At 43.1% G+C, this 19,764-nt stretch overlaps 1 long non-coding RNA gene across 5 annotated transcripts in view; it reads left to right on the top strand.

Moving 5' to 3' along the window:
- The window catches only part of LOC110976860 (uncharacterized), a 41,237-nt gene that overhangs the window by 21,007 nt on the left and 466 nt on the right, over positions 1 to 19,764 (top strand). For 4 of the 5 annotated variants that reach the window (XR_002597870.2, XR_015424489.1, XR_015424491.1 and 1 more), the window contains 2 exons: positions 1,948 to 2,051; positions 17,751 to 17,851. This is a non-coding gene — a long non-coding RNA (uncharacterized LOC110976860). Of the gene's footprint in view, positions 1 to 1,947; positions 2,052 to 15,309; positions 15,687 to 17,750; positions 17,852 to 19,764 lie in introns of all 5 variants that reach the window. The other variant, XR_015424490.1, reaches the window with a different exon arrangement.

Below are 19,764 nucleotides of genomic sequence, written 5' to 3'. Positions count from 1 at the left end.
CCCCTGAGGTTCACGTTGTCGAGATTTTAATACTTTGACAAGTGACATTTGACTGCCGGACTGTATTGTGACCTTTCAACATTTCTCTTTTTTCGAATGAAAGAAACACTGAGATTTGAAATGCTTTTGTGCATACAGAAAACATCCTTCCTGCTTTTTGTTCAATTCCTCATCCACAGTTCCGCTGAATCACCTAGGAAACTAACAGTGCTTTAATTTAAAAGTATAAATTTTGAAACTGAAATTTAAATGATGACTTTAGAAGGCACTAACATTTCCTCACAAAACTCATTTAGGCCGACAGGGTTTGAAAGTTACAAATACAGTCATGCAAATGTACATGTACGTCAACAGCGCTTCCACCTCAGAAGTTAAAATTCCTTTGGTCTCTTGTTCATAGGTTTGGTACAGTCATTTTCCTAGTTCCAGATCATGAAAATTATGCAGTAAGACTGTAGCTACAAAAATCCTCAAATTGGAGTGAAATATGGTCACAAGTCAACTTCGTGTTTTGGAGATAACTCAATTTTTTTTTCAAAATCTGAGCTTTTATATTTGGAGTTACCAGATCGACGGGTTTTCAGCGGCACGGTGATTTTTTTCATCAAGTATTCAGTATGAAATTTCACAGACATTTTGTATGTGTGGACGTTTGTTCCTAATTTGTAAACTTTTTTTATTTTTTACGGGTTCCTGGCCCAAAAAAATGGAACCAGGTTTTGATATCGACAGACGGGTACCCGGGTACCTGGCACAGGCCTAATTCGCAGTGTTCTCTCTCTAAAAATTGGCTACTCATGTAATTCACCTGCTACTTCAAAATGTCTGGAGAACACTGTTTGGCACATTCAAAAATCATTAATATTGCATAGCTGAACACTGACACTTTGCTGTATAAAACTGATTTCTACTGTCATCTTCATATAGAGGTTGACACTTTTAAAGAAGTAAAATTAAGTGAGTCTCCTACCGTACAATATACATGTACTCGTGTACATGTAGCTTACATGTACATGTACATCTACTGTTGTTTGAATTAATTTGCCAATACCAAAATGCTGCAGATCCTGATGTCATACCTGTACATAAAGTTTGCACTTCCAAGCCTGTTTATTACATGTAAATTTTAATGGTTTAACAGCACAAATATGCATGAATGCCCACAGTCACACTTTGTGTATGGAACACAAATATGCACAACTTCAGTGTACATGTATACATTTGGTTGTCAGCACAAACTGACACAGGCTCTTTTGTGCAGTCCTCTTCACCGTAGTTGGTTTACTGCACTATTAAAATTATGCACATGAAACATTGAGGCACAGTTTTTGGACAGCACAAAAGTGCAATCTGAGGGATAGTTGGTACAGTGCATCACATAACACAGCTGTGCATTTTTGTGCAGCTTATCAATTGACTCAACGGTGACTGTAGCAAAGGAGGGTTACATGTACATTGTGGGCTTGTTTGTTTCTCGCAGATCTCGCAATCAGTGATCTGACATCGGTCCACTTTTAGCATGGTGGTTCTTCTTTCCTCACCTTCCACCTCTGCAGTCTGGGTTCAAATCCCAGCCCGGTCCACATGTGGATTGGGTTTTCAATCCCTACCTGATTCCATGGGGTTTTACCCAGAATATTCCTCTGGGGTTTTCCTCCCACCTCTAAAACTGTAACTGCTTCTCGTTGTCTCCTCTCTACAGGTTTCTTCAGGCTTGCGAGCTCCATTGGCAAGGGCATTTTTGAGGAATCCTTGGTGTCATATTACCAGAAATGATTAATAATGATAATAATAAATGACACCCAAACCTTCCTAATGGATAGCGTGAACCAGCTTTGGAATCACTGAATGCAATCCAGGTCCGTGTGAAAACAAATAGGCCATTTGTGCTTGATGTAGAAATGTTTGTTCGGGGTAATTTTTAGCATTTTGACATTTTCTTCCCAGGTGCTGTTCACAGTTTAGCATCCAGCCTTGCTTCACATTTCGCACCATCAACTTGATTTCTCTTTGGAATTGTGAAGGGATCTCTTTGTGTCCTCGTCAGTTTGGTAAGTGTCTTCCTTTCTCTTTCCTTTAGGCATGTTAGGAGCTCACACTTGATATCAAGGGGAAAGAATTTCCATCTATGGATGCCACTTATTTTTACCAGCAGAGACCTACATGTAGCCATCTGAAAGCAACAGCATGTCCCACAAAGTCAAATTTAGTAGTAAACTATTGCTCAAGGTATTCACTTAGAATTTTTCAGGCAATGTCCATATTTACATGTGCACGTAGAATTCTTTCTTCAAGGTGTGTGCAACCTAGTGAATTCTTGAATTTTTTGCCTGAACCCTTAAAATACAACTCCACAATTGTTAAGCTTTGTAAAATGCCAGTTTCTGGTTCAACTTCATTCAATTTTATAGGCATTTTCCGAGGCTGCTACAGTCGCACAAGGGATTTCAGATATCTCAAAGCATGTTCTTGTGTATGGTTCTTTCCTGTTGATCCATGTCCATCTTTTTGTCACAATACATGAACATGTAGGTTTGTCTGAATTTGTGGATCGTTTGTAATTCAAGTGCCTGTCCCATATACCGGTATGACACAGCAGCATGAAAACTTGTGTTGAGCATGCAACCAACTTGCCTGGAAACCTTTCACACTCAGAGGAGAAATATGCGCAAAGTCCACTGAGATCCAATGGCATAGTGTGCAGACAAATTTGCATCTGTGCTTTATTGTAGGTGTCCCCCTTTACCGTCTCACTGCAATCATCCACCTCATAATTACTGCAGAAATTACGAGCACGAGTGCATTATTGTTGCAAAACCTCTGCTGAACCAAACTGAATGTTGATACTCCAAGCTTTCTCTAATAGCGCCAGGTACATGTATAGTAGCTTCAGCTGGGTCTAGACTGTGCAACATGTCGCAAGACAGTGGGATGGGAAGGCATTGTTGGCATGTCACTTACATGTAAGTTCTCGAGGCAATATCCTTCGACATATATTGAAGTTAATTATTTTCATGGGATTTTTTGTTTGATAGGTCTTTTTAGGGGAGGTTTGGACACTTGAAGGCCAACTTGTAAAAAACGATGCTGTCTGGAGGCTAATCAGTTTTCCCCTTCTGACCCCCCCAAAGAATTAAACAGTAAATGAAATAAGATTTGCCAACTCAAATGACTGACCTGAGCCAATGTTGTACCAGTACTGTACCTTGTATTTCAAGCTCCCGAACGGTCTGCCAGGAACTTAACTTAACTGGAATTTGGGATGTTTTGTTTGTCTTGAATGGAGCTTCTAAAAGCTGTTGTGGAGGTTATGTTGGTGGTTTGCTGTGGTACGGCAAAATGGCTTCTGGAAAAAAAGATTGAATAAATAAAGGGGGTAGATGTTTGACATTAGACATCACACTGCTTATGGGGGGGTTCTCCTGAACCTGATTTTTTTCCGTATGAGAAATACATACATGTAAATGTACACTCAAGGATAAAAGAAACACACCACTGACTCGTTTTTCTAGTTTTAGCCCAAATTTTGTTAAATCAAATGTATGTGTGAAAATCCCACATATAGGTCCTTCACATTGTAGCCCAGTAATCTAACCTTTGTTTTGCTTTTAACAACAAAAACAAAACAAGTTAGCACCACCACTCATAAAAGTGGCATTTACAGTTCAATAATTAATATGACCTCCATTTGCATCAAGAACAGCTGTAATTTGCCACTTCATGGATTGACAGTAATGTCACAACTGGTCCTGTGGGATAGCAGCCCACTCTTCCTCCAGTGCCACACTCAGCCGCTGTTGTGTCTCTGGGGGATGATCTCATTGGATGTGACAACTGAGCAAGTGCCACACATTCTCAATGGGGTTCAAATCCCGACTGAGAGCTGGCCATGGCAACATCTTGACATCGTTCACCTCCAGAAAGTCGGCGCACACATGAGCCACATGGGGATGGGTGTTGACCTGCTGGAACACAGCACAACCCCCAACTCGCTCCAGTAAGTGTAGTACAATTGGGTCCAGGATCTCGTCGTAGTGGTGGGCAGCATTGAGGTTTCCTTTGATGAAAACCAAGTCAGTGCATTGATTGGCTCATATGCTAGCCCAAACCATCACACTTACGCTACCCCAGCAGTTAACTTAGTGAACACAAGCATGTGTACATGTACACCTGCTCCCTGCTATCGGCCCTGAAGCACTGGAACCTCTTCTTGTCACTGAAGACCACCTGCGACCATCTCTGCAATATCCAGCATCGGTGTGTTGTGCACCACTGGACCCAAGCCTGGCAATGTCAGCGTGTGAGCACTGAGCCCATTTATGATCGATATGGTGTGATCCCGTCAGCCTGGAGACGATTCCTAATGGTTGTTGCACTCATTTGCCTGTGGTGTGTCTATATGGTCTCAGCAGCAGTGGGTGTAGCAGTGTTGTAGTCGAGACCACTTAAGACCTTCACAAGACCACACAAGACCAACAAAAGACGAACACAAGACCTCCTGTCTGAATTCAAGTCACAAGCTATTCAAATGAACTACAACATAAGCTTTCCTTTGTCATTGTTTACCCTGTTACTTGTGCATGGTCTTGTGCATGGCCGAGTGTCCGGTCTTGTGTCCGGTCTTGTGTCTGGTCTTGTGATGGTCTCGACTATAACACTGGTGAATAGAGTGCCAGAACCTGTCACGGAGGTGGGACAGCCAGTTGGCACAGTCTTGTGCAGTGGTGGTGACCCGCGGTGTGCCAGCTCAGGGATGATCTGTGCAGGTGCCGGTAGTGTTGTAGCACTGTTCAAAACGCACAATCGTTGAGTGGTGGACCCCGAACAACCTGGCCACTGCCCGTCAGTTCCTTCTGGCTTGGAGCATGCCACTGGCTCGGTCTTTCTCAGGTTGTGACAGTCGTGGCATCATGGATACATGTACAAGTGTTTTTGGCATCATTTTGGTGTCTCTTTATATAAGCAAGGGGTGTGTGAGTCACTCATGTATAACCATCAGCATTAAATGCACAGTTTTGCCCCACTGGTGAGGTCTCTCTGAAAAGAAACTTCGTCATGAGAATTGATGGTTCTGTAAACAATGCTTCATCTGCAAAAGCCTTATAGTGGCTTTTACAGATTTGAGGATGTCATTTACATGTATGAAAAGAATAAATAGATGCATGCCTACATGTACATGCATTACTGTGCCCTGGGGGACACCACTTAGGACTACTGGTAGTTTCCAAGTGGATGCTCTCCCATTAACAATCACTCTTTGGGAATGATTGAAAGAAAAGATGTTCATATAGTTCGAGTTGAGGAGCAAACACTGACTGTGATACGACGGTGAATGCCATGCTGAAATCAAGGATGGCGATGTCTGTGGTCTGGTGACTATTGTGATTTGAAGCTACATTGTGGGTTGTGCAGAGTTGAAGTGAGCTTTGTATTACAGGATGTAGATTTCCTAAATGGGTGCTGTGTATCAGAAAGGCTGTTGTATGCATACATGTACATAAGAACTTGATGATCTGGCTATTGATGAGGTATTCCATAAGTTTGCAACAGACACATATCAGTGAATTGGGACCACAGTTGGCTTTTGAAGATGGGTAAAATATTGGCTTTCTTCCAGTCTACGGGGAATGGACTCTGTTCTAGACTTTGACTGAAAAGAAACTGTTAAAGACGGGTGCCAGCTGGGCTGAAGCAATTTTCAGAGCAGCATTTGGTATCTCGTCTGGTCCAACAGCCTTGTTTACTTGGAGGGAGGAGAGTGATTTCTCTACATTATCAACAGTGATCTCCAAGTCTGGACTATCTTGGAATGGACGAGGCAGCAATGAGGGAAGAACTGAATCTTCACACACCTTGAAAACACCTAGAAACTGATCGCAAGCTTGTTGGCCTTACAGAACGTCTCAAAAGTCGGAATGCTTGGAATGTTCCTTTTGGGAACAAAAGATGTTCCTGATGGCAACAATGTTTGTTCCCACTTGGAACAAGTTTTGTACACTTCCAGAACATGCACTTTGCCCAAACGTAATGTTCCATTCCTGGCAACACTGATTTTAGAAAATGCGTGTGTTCCTTTTTGGAACATTGCCAAAGAGTGGTGAGCACGCCCATTTTGTTTTTCCCGTTCGTGAATAGTCAGTAAAGTCATAGTTATAGCCTTCGTACATGTATGTGCATATTCTCTGTTAGTAGACCTACGCAGCATCCTAATTAGGACTCAGTAAATCTGGGACATTATCTGCAAATATTTTCAAAAATAAATCTCCAAATTTGAATCAATTCACAGGCACTGCAGTGCCGTACACCATACATGAGGTTTTGTAATATATGACGGGCTTCGTTGTCCCCTGACCTGACAATATTGGACAGGATACTCTGTGTTTGGCACCAGATAACAGCTAATAAGACAAACTGCATTGAACATAATACTGCTTTCATATTCAGCCCACAGTATACATCATGAGCAAATACATCCAAAGAAACTATAGAAAATATCATTTGATAATAACTTGAGAACACTGCACTGTGGGAACACCGCTATTCCCTGCTAGAATGCACAGAGAACATTGTGGAAAACACCATTGTTCCCTGATGGGACGCACCTTTGCATTCGTGAATGATTCAAAACTTTGATAAATTGGTTCCCATTAGGAACGGCCAAATTATTTTGTGTGTCGTCGATATCATGCTCATAAAATTCAAATTGAAAGGACTATTTAAAAAAATAATTCCCAGTTGCCAGGAAGTTGTATATTTTCAAATTCCTCCTCATAAAGAATAATTAGTAGTGACTGCACATACTCTTGTTTTGCCTTACAAAGTTCTTTGTTAACTTTATTTCTTGAACCGATTCCAACTTTGTTGACTGCTGTTTTATGGCTTTCATTTACGATTATCGAAGCATGCAAGATCTTAAATCATTGTGGGGTTTTCGTTAATAGTCAGTCTCTTTCAATGTAGTGACGTTTTTTGTTCCTGATGAGTATTTTATGTCTCTGTGTAAAACATGGTGGACATTGCTTGCCTTTGACCTGTCTCCTAGGGACATGTTTCTTGACAAGGTCCATGATGGCATTTTTAGGGTGTTTTCTTTAAGTCTTTTCTTCAGGTTTACTCCCCTGAAATTTGTCGGCAAAGTTCTGGGCATCTTCCTTAAAATTTTGCTCATTTACGCTGTTCCAGTTGTAAAAAATCCTTTACAGGGTTGGAAATCTGGGTGTCATTTTCAACCATAACAGTAATGTAGTCAGTAGGAGTGGGGGGGGCACTCATTGATTATTGATCACATGTGAGGGTCTTGTTGAAAAACAGAGATCAGGGAAGCTTTCTGTTCCATTCGCATCCTTACACATCAGAAAAGTCACAATTTGCTGCATGTTATGATCAGCGGCAATATTGATAATCTTTTCCAAAAGAGGACCATGTAAATAATTGATTCTGTGTTCATTTCATGTTCAGGATATTGAAATCCCCTGCTACTATGATGTACATGTACATGTATGATGACTGTGATTCCTGCTTATAATATTTGATGAAGACTGATACATGATGTCCAACATTTCCAGGTCACCTTTAGCAGATGGGAGTCGGTAGCTTCCACTCAAAATGTTCTCTGGTCCCATCTGCAACTGACACCAGACTTGTTCACTAGACTCATGAGCAAGATCAGGAGAAGTGGTGATGGAAATGCCACCACCTCTAGTACATGTACATGTATCTCTGTCTTTCCTGGTCACTTGGCTGGGAAATATTTCAGATGACAAAATGTGTTCATCTACATGTAGCCATGATTCAGAAGCTTCAGAGCCAAGGATGATATCATGCAATTTACTTTCAATAAAGGTGCAAAAGTTCAGTAATATTCCCAGATGCTCTGGAAATTAGAAATTGCAATATTCAATTTCCTGCATCTGGGAGGTTTTGATTTGGATTTGGGATAAGTTATCAGGCGTGACGATTTTCCTTTGCCATGTCTGAATACAAGAGTTAATCATGTCTGTCGAGTAAGACAGGGTTGTTTTTCGGCCTGTAGCTCCTCAGCTGCAAAAACTGGATTCATAGGATAAATGGTCAAGTGCATTTCATGTTTATATGGCTGTTTATTCTGCGGCACATCCGAGCCGGTTCACAGAATTGCTTATGTATGCGGAAATTATTTGCACTGCGGCAATACAATATCCAGGGCTGGGATGGCGGAACTATGACGAACAGTTTCGCTTGCAAATGGAAACAAATCCGTCACGGTCATGGGCAGCCATTGATATGGAGCTATGGGTCACAATTGCGGCGTAGTTTATTTTCCTCAGCAAATGCTACCGTGGCGGTCCCTAAAAACTCCTCACAGAAGGCTGTCTCTTTTTTGTTCAATTCCATCACCGGCTGTCATTGGAATCCCTGCCGATATGCGCATACATGTAGCTGCCGTCGGTGTGGCTGTTCAGGGCAGGGAGCAGCGTCATGCAGAGTGGGGACCGGTCCCCACGGTTTTCCTGTGAAACAAGGGACTGCACCCAGTGGCGCAGTCTACACACGCTACACGAAGACCACGCTGACGGCTGCAGCGGGGGTGGGGGGCAGCAGGCGTTTCGGTCGGCTATGCAAGGGCCAGAGGCTCCCCCAGGAGCAAACAGCAGTCAACAGTTCAGTGGCAAAAAACGAGATAGAAACCACCACTTTTCGTCCCCCCAACACCCATTAACTTAGAAGTGCTACGGCAATGGTTATCAGAATATACGAACAGGGAGGCGGCCGTTCTGTTAGAGGAGGGTTTTTCACAGGAGTTTTCTCTTGGTTTTCAGGGCCCTAGAGTTAGCAGAGATTCTAAATGTCTTAAGTAGGCGTCGGACATGCCTGACATAGTCCTTAAAAAATTGCAAAATGAAATTGTTCTTGGGAGAATTGCCGGACCCTTCACACACTGACCTTTGCCCAATCTCCAATGTTCTCCAATTGGGCTGATGCCTAAGCAGCAACCCAATTCCTTTCGCCTTGTCCATCATCTGTCTCATCCCCGGGGGATTTGATGAATGACTTTATTGATAAAGAGGACTGTAAAGTCCATTATGCGTTGTTTGATACGGCAGTTGGGTTAGCCATGTCTGCAGGTCCTGATGCATGGTTGGCAAAGACGGACATTAAGTCTGCGTTTAGACTCCTTCCCGTTGCACCTTCCGATTACGAATTGTTGGGTTTTCAATTTCAAGATAAGTTTTATTACGATAGGTGCCTACCGATGGGCTGTTCTATTTCATGCTCGCTATTTGAAACCTTCATCACATTTTTGGAGTGCCACGCGAAGCAGGTTCTAGGAATACAGTTCATCACGCATTACTTGGATGATTTCTTATTCCCAGGTACATCTTTTCAGCAATGTGCAATCCTTATGAATACTTTTCAAGGGCTTTGTGCCAAGCTGGGGGTACCACTGGCGACCGAAAAGACAGAGGGCCCAAGTTGGGTAATTAGTTATCTGGGTTTGGAGATTGATACAGTGTGATGCGAGTTGCTCGTGCCAGATTCCGAAGTCTGTGTCTTGAGGGAGAAGATTCAATCTCTACTGGGGCGGAAGAAGTTAACGCTCAAGGAAATTCGGTCCATAGTCGGTTCACTGAATTTTGTGTGTCGTACACTATAAAGAGCTCTTGTGAGGGCATGCTTTTTAAATTACATTACAACCCTGTCCATTTTATGGCACATGTATATTCCTTTTAGAAGTTGTCCAATAGAATCTCTTTGTATGGACTTGGTGCACGCGTGGGGAGCCACATGCACACTTACTCTTGACCAGTCAGAATCGATGAAAAAGTCTCGTATCCAGGTGCCAGCAAGTGATTCATGCAGCAGGCATTATGACTTCTCAGTGGGTATTATCAAATGTTAATGCAAGGTCAGGTTGCACGTTGTTGAATAGGGAGACTGTCTGATGTATTCATGAATAATTTTTATTACTTACGTTATTTTGCAACTCAATGAGATAAGGCATTGCACTATTCTTAAACTGTTTTTCTCTACAAAAGAGTGCAGAAAAATGTTCTGATTTTTATCGTTGAGATGTAGTGGAAATGGCAGGATAAAGATGCTTCTTCAACTCATAAATACATGTAGGTAGAGACTTTGGAAATGACTTGCACAGCATTTGCCTTTGTACCTGTACGTGCAATGTGTCTGACCCAAGTACTTGGAGGGCATTGCCACATGTTAATCATTCCAAACCACGAATAATATTGCATGCTCATTTCTGTCCCATTCTAAATGAACATACTCTCTATTAGTGATGCCACTGGTCCATACAGGCACAACATACACCTTATTCCACAATAGGGTGCAAAAATATAACAAACAATGACCAAATCATTGATAGTCAGGTGAACCTGCCTCAACTCATAAAGCATGAACGGATGTGACTTGGCACATTTAATGTTGAATTAATTTCTGCATTTCATTTGAGATCTGATTGGATGCATGTGCTTAAAGTTAACCATGTTACTGGTTTTAAGAGTGACATCGTGAATTCCATTACAGAGAACATCTCACCTCTGTTTACCTACATTTGCTTATCAGCGTGCATGCACATCAGACCTCACTGAAAAAGGTCGCCCAAGCCACACCCTCCGCGCCCACTGCATGTCCCCCCATAAAAGGCTGCGTAGAACTAAGACTCGTCCTGGTTTTTTGCAGCGACGCGTGTTGTCGATATCGTCTGAATTTAGTGTACAATAGAGTTTCACATTTACATGCAACCTCGATATTTGCTGTGTAAAAATGGCGGAGACCGCCAAAACCCGACACAGGACTGGAAGTTCTATCTATAGTTCAAGCCACATTCTAGGCAAATCCCCCGTTTCCTCCAAGACTGATCGGCCCTCCAAGCATGTCATTTCCACCCTGTCGACCGAGTCAACTGTGCCGTGTTCTACGAGTGGAAATTCCCCGGGGCCGAGCCCGTGACCGGCACATAACAGGGCTTCTCCCTGGCAGGTTCCGCACACCTTCGGTAGCCTACGTGAGCACATGGCAGCAGCGGAGCCCAACTTCCAGGTGCGAGCGAAACAGCGGGGCCCGTTACTCGATGCAACGCATTCATCTGAACATCCGGCCACCCCCACTTGGTCATAGAGGCCTGGGGCACCACCACCGCCTCAAGTTGGCAGCACATTTACAGCCACGTGGACGACAGGTTAGACGCAACAGCTTCAACCTCGTTCTCATCTAAGTGGTTGGTCTTACTCTTTAAACAACTCTAGCCCGTCGGTACTATGAGCATCCAGATTTTTCAGCAGTGTTTCCCGAGAACTATTCTCATTTTCTTCAGCAGATTCCTTCACCCTTTGCAATAGCCCACGATGTAACTGTCTATCCGAATCGTGGAACCATTTCTAGGTGTCGTTTTGCCGACTGCCATACCATGCTACCCGTCCCAGCAGTAGGCCTACCACTGCACGGGACTTCAGCGCAATGTTCGCGCTGATTCACGGCCTCGCTCCCACTCGTTGGATCATGGTCGAATCGACATCCGTTCCCCCGTTGACATTTGGGGGTCGGTAGTCAAAACCCTTTCTCTTGTCATTTGTCTGCTGATGAAGATGGCCTCCTTTTCCTTTGCTGGCTAATCTATCACTTACAGTGATGACAGAAGTACATATAGGTAAGCTTCAATCATGCCAGCTTCTTTTTTTTTCCAATCGTGCCTTATTTACATGTCCTGTCTTATCGTCAGGTGATTGTAGGGATTTTGGCACTTGTGCATTTAGGCCTACCTCAAAATAGATTTTTGATTGTGTCATGGGGATTAGATCCCGTTCTCCCTTGTTGGCCAATGTGCTCCTCAACCTTTGTGGAGCAGTTCTATTCACAGTAATCAATGTGTCTTAACCACTACCTGCCGGGGACTCCGAAATCGGAGCCGTATGGTTTATATGTGTGGCCGGGGTCTCCGAACTCGGACAAAGGAAACAGGGCCCTGTAACAAAGACCGTACTCCGAACAAAACACCAGGCTGCTGGGCATTACCAGCATTTTTCACTCTCAAAGTGGTGATAATCCAGCGTTGTTTTGAAACCGTATACCAGGGTTTGGGGCATTGAGAGCAAGCGGATTACCACCGGGGACAAAAGCGCTCCACCACCGCAGCGATGAGCCACACAGCACCGCTGCACGCTAATCTGGCCCCTGTTGAAAAGAGGTCAACAGTGCACTGAGCCAGGTTCGTGAGCAAAAGACAGTTGTATAACACTGCACAATCTGGGCTCTGTTTACAAGGCTGCAGGCCTGGCTGAAATATTCGGGCGTCAATGAAGGTCACCTGTCAACTTAGAGTAGTGCCTAAAGATTACTCCGTGCGGCTATAAACGACTGTTAAATGGAATGATGAATTGTTGAAGGATTTTGAAAATGGAAAAAATGATAGTCGTGCCGGCCCAGCATCATCAACGTTGAAAAATGCCCCGGCACGAAGTGGTTAATCTCTTTGTGTTTTTAGGGCCAATAGACCTACAGTAGCTACCCGCTCTAACTGCATGGAATATTTTTGTATTCCGCTTGGTTCATTTATTTCCTGTACTCACTCGTTGCCTAGTTCTTCACATCAGAACTTGACGCGGTCATGTGGGTCCCGATACACTACATGCATGTACAGTCTCAAGACTGCTTCAGGTTTGGAAGATTATTCAATCTTCTGCAGCTGTAATAGATCTAATTCCCCTGAAACTGTTGTCATTAGTCACCTTTGCCTTACGTTTGCCCTTAGAGCTTCAGTCTTTAGGGACTTCCGTACTCCTATTTAACTCACACCACTGCATTTTCCTACTCTGTGGTGTCACTTTGGGGTTCTAATTGGACCCCCCCGGTTCAAGGTCTTCCAGCAGGGTTCCTGTGTGCATTCGGTGACTTGACATGTGCAGACCTTTCTTGAGTATATTTAGCTGCGCTTTTTCAGTGTCTTCCTTGCACAATCTTTAGGTGCCTTCCATGCATGTATGTTCAATTCAGGTGTGTTGCGTGCCGGCATGTTTGTGCATTCACTTTCTCAGAACTTGGCACTCTTGCATTTTGCGTCCCCCCGATATGGCTGCTCCAGGAGCTATTTTGTCCAGCGCGCCGCAAAGGATGCAAGTTTTGTCGCGCTCGGGTAGAGTGCCTTAGCTTGCGCACCCTTGTTTTGAGTTATAATCACTTTCCTTATTGCAGCTCTAGCCCTTGCTCTGTCTCGCCTCCCCTACAAAGAATTATATAGTCTCTGGGTAGGTGCCTCCTGCTCAGTGTGTTTCTTGAACAAGGTACAAGTACGCCATTCATGTCGCAGTGGTGCATAATGTTGGACCTGCAGCATCCCTCTTTGGTTACCATTTGCCTTCCACTTTATTTCTGTGTTATTAAGTGGCTGCCTTTGTACTGTACTCTAGTTACGATAGCCTTTGGATGTCTAGGTGTTATGTTAGTCTTCCTGCACTTCCCCAACATGTCCACGTTGCAGTTGTACAGGTTCATTCACAGGATTTGCCCCCTTTCCCTGCATTCATTTGTTCCTCAAGGTTGTTTCCTTAGCATGTTCCCACAAATTTCATTAGCACAGCTCTAGGTTTCCGTCTACTTCCCGCCTTCCATGAGATTAGACGCTATATGTTCATGTATGTGTGACCTGGGTTGACCTCTTTCTCCTTGGGTTCCCATAGTGGTTACTTGACTGGTGCAAGTTGTACATTGGGACTTCAGTAACTTGTGATTCTTAGTTATTACCTTCGTGAGTCTTGGTTGTCATCGTCCCATTTCATGCCATACATTCCATAAAACACGTGCATAGGCAAGATGTACATGTAGCACAGGTAGTTTTGGGTTCCTTGTGATCAGTATTGGAATCAACAGTGCCCATACAACAGCACAGTCTATAAAAGGTACATTGTAAAGGCCCAAGCCTTCCTACTGGTTTATTTTTGGACAGCCATTCAGTATAACTACTCGGCTTACTTTATACAGTGTTAAGGGGGGTGACAATATCAAAGTTAGTGCCCTCTTGAGATGACGACCACACACATTTTCATAACAGCCTGGGTGCCATCTCAGTTGGCCTCCTTGCCCTTCCAGTATTTTGTGAGTTTGTATTTTAGGCGTAGTGGTCTTTGCCCTTCTACAACTATGGCTTTAGCTTGTTCCTTTTGATAACAAGTTCTGCCAGACCACGTTACTTGAGGCCTTCCACCTCTAGACCGCAGACAGGATGGACCTTTGTCATTTTGGTATTGTTTCTCCCTTCAAGCCAACCACTGGTCAGAGGAAGACTTCTCTGGTTGGGGCCTTACCACAGGGCAATTTCATTCCCAAAGAATGATCCCTTCATTTGTTGTTCAATCTCAGTTAGGGAAACTTGTGCCATTTGCTTGTTAGAGACAGAGGTTTTAGGGATGGCCCATAGTTTTATCCCTTCATTTTTTCTCAACCACAGTGAGGGGAATTCAATTAGGGGTACTTCCAGTTATTTGTGGGAAACAGTGTTCCACAGCTTGATCCATTCATTTTCGCTCAACCTTAGTTAGGGGAATTCATGCCTTCACCTCCCCCTTTCTGTTATAATGAATTCGTCAAGTTACTCATGAGAGAGAGAATTATCCAGAATGCTCGCTTTGCTTCATTTTGGCTGCAACAGCCTTTGTACCCTTGTCTCATAGGCCGACATGCATAATTTATTCATTCTCCAGTCAGGTTCCTCAACTGCTGAGACCTCCTGAACCAACCTTAGACTCTAATGGCTCATCTTGATAGAGCCTCCCTTCATTTGTGTGCTTGGACGCTGTCATAGTCTCCCTCAGAGTAACTGAACTTTGGGAAGTAGATTCCGCTCAACACCGGTGGAGCCCTTCAGACAAGCTTATGATAGCTGTCTTCTCCACTTTCCGAAGTAGTACAAGACGATGGCTATTGATCCCCATTCTTCAGCTTCACCTGTCATCGGGGTTTTTCCCCTACAAACATTGAGGGGGATCAGGGCATCATTGTATCCCAAGTCTCACATTGATCCGACAGAGGCTCGTACCCTTCATCAACCAACCTTTAAAGCGGTATTCTTGATGGCTGCCCCAACAATCTCACGAGGAGGCCAATTCTGTGCCTAGTCCACAGAACCAGTCCACCTTTACCGGCAACCCAGAGGCATATGCCTCAGTAACATGGGGTTTCTCTCCACAGTTCATTTAACCGGTTTCTTTTCCTTAGAAATATGTACCTTCATCCCAAGGTTTACAGTGATTTCAACAATGGCGGGGATTTATGGTGGTGCCCCGTTCAAGAGCTTCCACACATTTCTTCGCTCGTTTGCAGACCCTGCGTGGTGACATCAAGCAGTTGTTCATCACGACCATCCAACTACGTCGACCGGCCTCTGTGACCACGATCGCTCAAATGAGATCGGAGCCAAGAACACGTGTAAGCCCTCTCGATATTGAGGATCGAAATCAGGTGCCCAGGAGACAAGCAGCGCATCAACAACCTCTGCCCACCAGCTTGGAGTTTCTGTTTCAGGCATGATGAAAACAACCTGCAGGGAGAATTGAATTACCTTCAGTTCATGCTACCTGAAGGACGTGGTTCAAGCAGAGGGTGTCATCATCAGGAAAACCCTCAAGCAGGTTGGCCGATCATCAGCCTCTACACCCCAGAAAGCTACCGTTTCTCACAACTAGATAGGCAGCTTCCGGGTATGTCTAAACAACCTTTTTCATATTTGAATGGGCTCAGTTTAGACCTTTGTTACCCTGCCTGTCTCTACCCTCCCAAATTGTTACTTAACGGTACTACTCTGCAAATGTAGGTAAACAGAGGTGAGATGTTTTTTGTAATGGAATATCCAAAATCCAATGGGATTTTCCATTCTAGTAAGAAAACACTCACCTCTGTTTACCATCCCTCCCTATTCCAAAAAAAAACAAAATACCAGGACGAGTCTTAGTTCTTGGCAGCCTTTTATGGGGGACATGCAGTGGGCGCGGAGGGTGTGGCTTTGGCGACTCTTTCAGCAAGGTTTGACACGCATGCTCGCTGATGTGCAAATATAGGTAAACAGAGGTGTTTTCTTACTAGAATGGAAAATCCTGTTGGATTTTGGGAAACTTTTTATATTAGTTTCCGATTTCGGTTCCCCCGGTCCCGTGTATAAAGGCTATGTACTCGAAAATAGGTTGCCCGACAGGAAGTGGTTAATGTTGAATTAATTTCTGCATTTCATATGAGATCTGATTGGAGGAGTGTGCTTAAATGTAACCATGTTACTGTTTTTAAGAGTGACATCATGAAGACTAAGCTGGTTTAATGCGTAAAAATCAAATGTCCAAAAGTTGGCAAAATGTCCAAAAGTTGGCACTCAGATGGATTTATTTGCATCTTACTTCTGATAGACCAATCATGTATCGTAGTTCAGCAAGAACTGCAGAGAGGTTAGATCTTAAATCCACGTCCTGTGTTCCTATCAAGGTCAAATAATTGACATATTATTTGAAATGTTGAAAACTGGTATCTGTAGTGATCTTGTTGGAATTGTAGTGATCTTGTTGGAAGTGCCCAAAAAACAAACTAAAGGTCCAGAGTGCCCTGAGAGACACCTGCACAAGCAGTCAGATAGAGACTGACTATACCTCACACGAAACACACAATCCAAAACAGAAAATTAGCTACTTAAGCAACAATACCATAGAAGGGGAATTCAAGAGCTGAAACAGCACACCCCATTAGTTCTCTCGCAGCCTAAATGATACAAAACTCCATTGACATAGTGGGAATGGCATTAAATACTTCCCAATCAAGCTGGGCTGGCTTATACCTTGTCTATTAGATCCGACTGGGATGCTGACACACCAAGACTGTGTATGCCATCTTTAATAGGTTGTTAATACCGGTACGCTGTTGCTGAGATTTGAAGCCTTTACAATCCTACTTTGTAAATTTTGAGCAGGATCAAAATTTTGGCAGAACCTCCCTGTCCATGAAACTCTTACCACGTTGCTGTCAGTTCCAACCAAGTGCTTGTTATCTTATGGATTATCTCACTGGAAAGTCTGCCTGGGCCACAGGTACGGTTGTTTTTTATAAATGTTTAAAAGGGCAGAAAATATTGGATTTGCAGTAGTGAAAGTTAAAAGGTGACGTCACATGCAAAGGGTATGTAGCCCCCAAAAAATTGGTTTTAGAACTGCACCTGCCCGGCCACTACATGTATCTTTAATTTTAGCTCATGCAAAACCTTAAAAAATCCCATGAGGTAAAATAGGACATGCTGGGAGATAAGCTGGGAGAATTGACACATCGAGTGGATATAATCAGAATTAACTGATGAGAATTTGGCACGTGTTGTGCTAGCAATGGACCTGTCATGATAACATCCATGGAAATTTGATTATTGCTTTTGGTACAGTTATGCCCAGTCATAAATTTCAGGAAACTTTGCAGCGGGACTGGTTTGTTTAAAATTTCCTTCCTCCATGGATAAACGTACGTAAGTAGAGGTTGACATTTTAGACAAAGTAAAATTAAGTGGGTCTCCTACCTTACATGTATGAGGTTTGTAGCTTGTACATGTATGTGCATCCATACATGCTCTTATTTAGATTTGGCATTATCAAAGTACTGCAAACTATGATGTCATTCATTTGCTCTTCCAAGTCTACGTGTACATCATGTACTTATTGCAGAAATGTTTCTTTGGATGAATATTTAGCATTTTGACATTTTCTTCCTATCCTGACACTTTTTTCCTATCCCACCGGTAGGTGCTGTTCACATTTCAGCATCTAGCCTCACTCTACATCTCAAACCATCAACTCGATATCACTTGGGGATTGTGAAGTTACCTTGTGTCCTCGTTAGTTTGGTAAGTCTCTTCTTTTCTTGACTTTGAGGGGGGTCAGATTTAGATAATCACGGTGGAAAAGAATTCCATCTTAAGACACCACTAACGTGTTTCCTTGCAGTGACCTAAATATATTCACTGTCTGAAAACAAGAAGACGTCCTAAAAAGTCCACTTTAGTAGTGAAAATATTGAAATATTTACTCAGGAAAAAAAATTTTGTTTAGACCAGTCTCATAGGATTTGTGCACAGTTTGTCAGGGCATAGGCATTTTCTGAGACTAAACGTACACATACAGTAGGAAAAGGGGTTTCATCAATTGCAAGCATGTTTGTTTGTTTGGGTCAAAGATATACAGTATAAATCCGTAGACGGACAGCTCCTATTCAAAAGAGCGGCAGGGTACCGTTGTGGGGACGACACCCAACTATAAAATCCAAAAGCATAGGCATATTCACCCCTCGGCATAGGGAATTTATGCACAGTTGAAGAATGAAAATTATATGAAGCCATATTTTGGATTGTAAAGAAAATCCTCTATTTACTTTTAACTGGCCCATGCAGATTCAAAACAGAGCAAATGCAACATTTGAAAAGAAGAGATAGCAGTACCTAAGAGTAAAAAGGGAACGTATTTTTAAAGCACATGTATACAAATAAATTTGCACTGAACATGCAACCATGCATCGTTTCGCCCTCTGCTTGCCTAGGCTTTTTAAAATCACGGATATGCACGCAAGACTGGTGGTCTACATTGCACATGTATGCGTTTATATGCCTGTGGTTTGGGTCTCACCAAAGCATCATGAACGTGTGATCCATGTCCAACTGTCTATCAAATTTGATTCATCTGAATTTTGGGGATCGTTTGTTATTTAAGTTTTCGTCTGGTGTAGCAATATGTGTCTTACCTCAGTAGCATACAAACTTGGCGCACCATGCAACCATGCTGAATTAAGCTTGGCAAGTAACCTTTCACACGTATGGTACATGTACGTGCAAAGTTATTTCTCCACTGTTTCAGGTCCCTCCCATGCCTTCACTCTGCAATCATCCACCTCAAATTCGGAAAAATAGAAAAACCTCGCTGCCAAAATAACTGACACGAGTTCAATGTTGTTGTGAAGCCTGCACAGTAAAGTAAACTTTGGTAGTCCCAAGTTTGCAACTGGTACATAGGCAATGTATAGGATAGACCTGTGTATTCAGCTTGTGCCACACTGTGTAACTGGTAAGACGGTGGAAAGGGAAAGTGAATGTTTCTCTGACAGGGTTCACAGCAGTATCCCTTGAAAGCATGCGTTATTGATCTTGTTGCCGTTTCTGTCCATCTTCCTTGTTGTCTGTGTAAAGTCATTATGATATCTTGGTGGTGCCAGTAGAGTTTAAAAGTTTCAAGAGTTATGGGATAAGCATGTGCATGTGTTGTATTTCAAGATGAAAAAAATGGTACACTTTTTTTTTTTGGTACGGGGGAGTTTTACATGTACAGAAAAATCTCGATAAGTCGCAGGGAATGGACGAAAAGTTAGAGTTATCCGACGTTCGAATTATCGAAAGTTACATGCTTCAGTGCACATTCAACCTTACTGGCTTACGGCAGTTGGCCTGGAAGCTGAGTCGAACACGAAGTGGATTTTAGGCTATCCCTACTGTGCAAGATTTCCTCAAACATCATCATTAAACATGTTTTTATGTGGTACATTAATAAACAAACATGTACAGGTACCTGTGTCTACGTCTTGAGAATTCATTCATTTGCTTTGCTGTTACCGCATAACGTGCCCGCGGGCCAGTAAAGTCAGTCAGGGTTTCCGTGCTGGGTCACGTGATACATGTACAAAGCGCTTGAGGGCGCATCATTCGTGCCTGATTTAGGCTGCATCAGAATCTCTTGTCTAGAGCTAGGTCTTGGTATTCACCCCATTGGAAAT

This window comes from Acanthaster planci, linkage group LG02, assembly GCF_054643075.1.
Source record: "Acanthaster planci isolate LZ-2023a linkage group LG02, COTS_SCS, whole genome shotgun sequence".
Lineage (NCBI taxonomy): Eukaryota > Metazoa > Echinodermata > Asteroidea > Valvatida > Acanthasteridae > Acanthaster > Acanthaster planci.
Note: the sequence above shows the minus strand (reverse complement) of the source record. Positions and strands in the feature narration are given on the sequence as shown.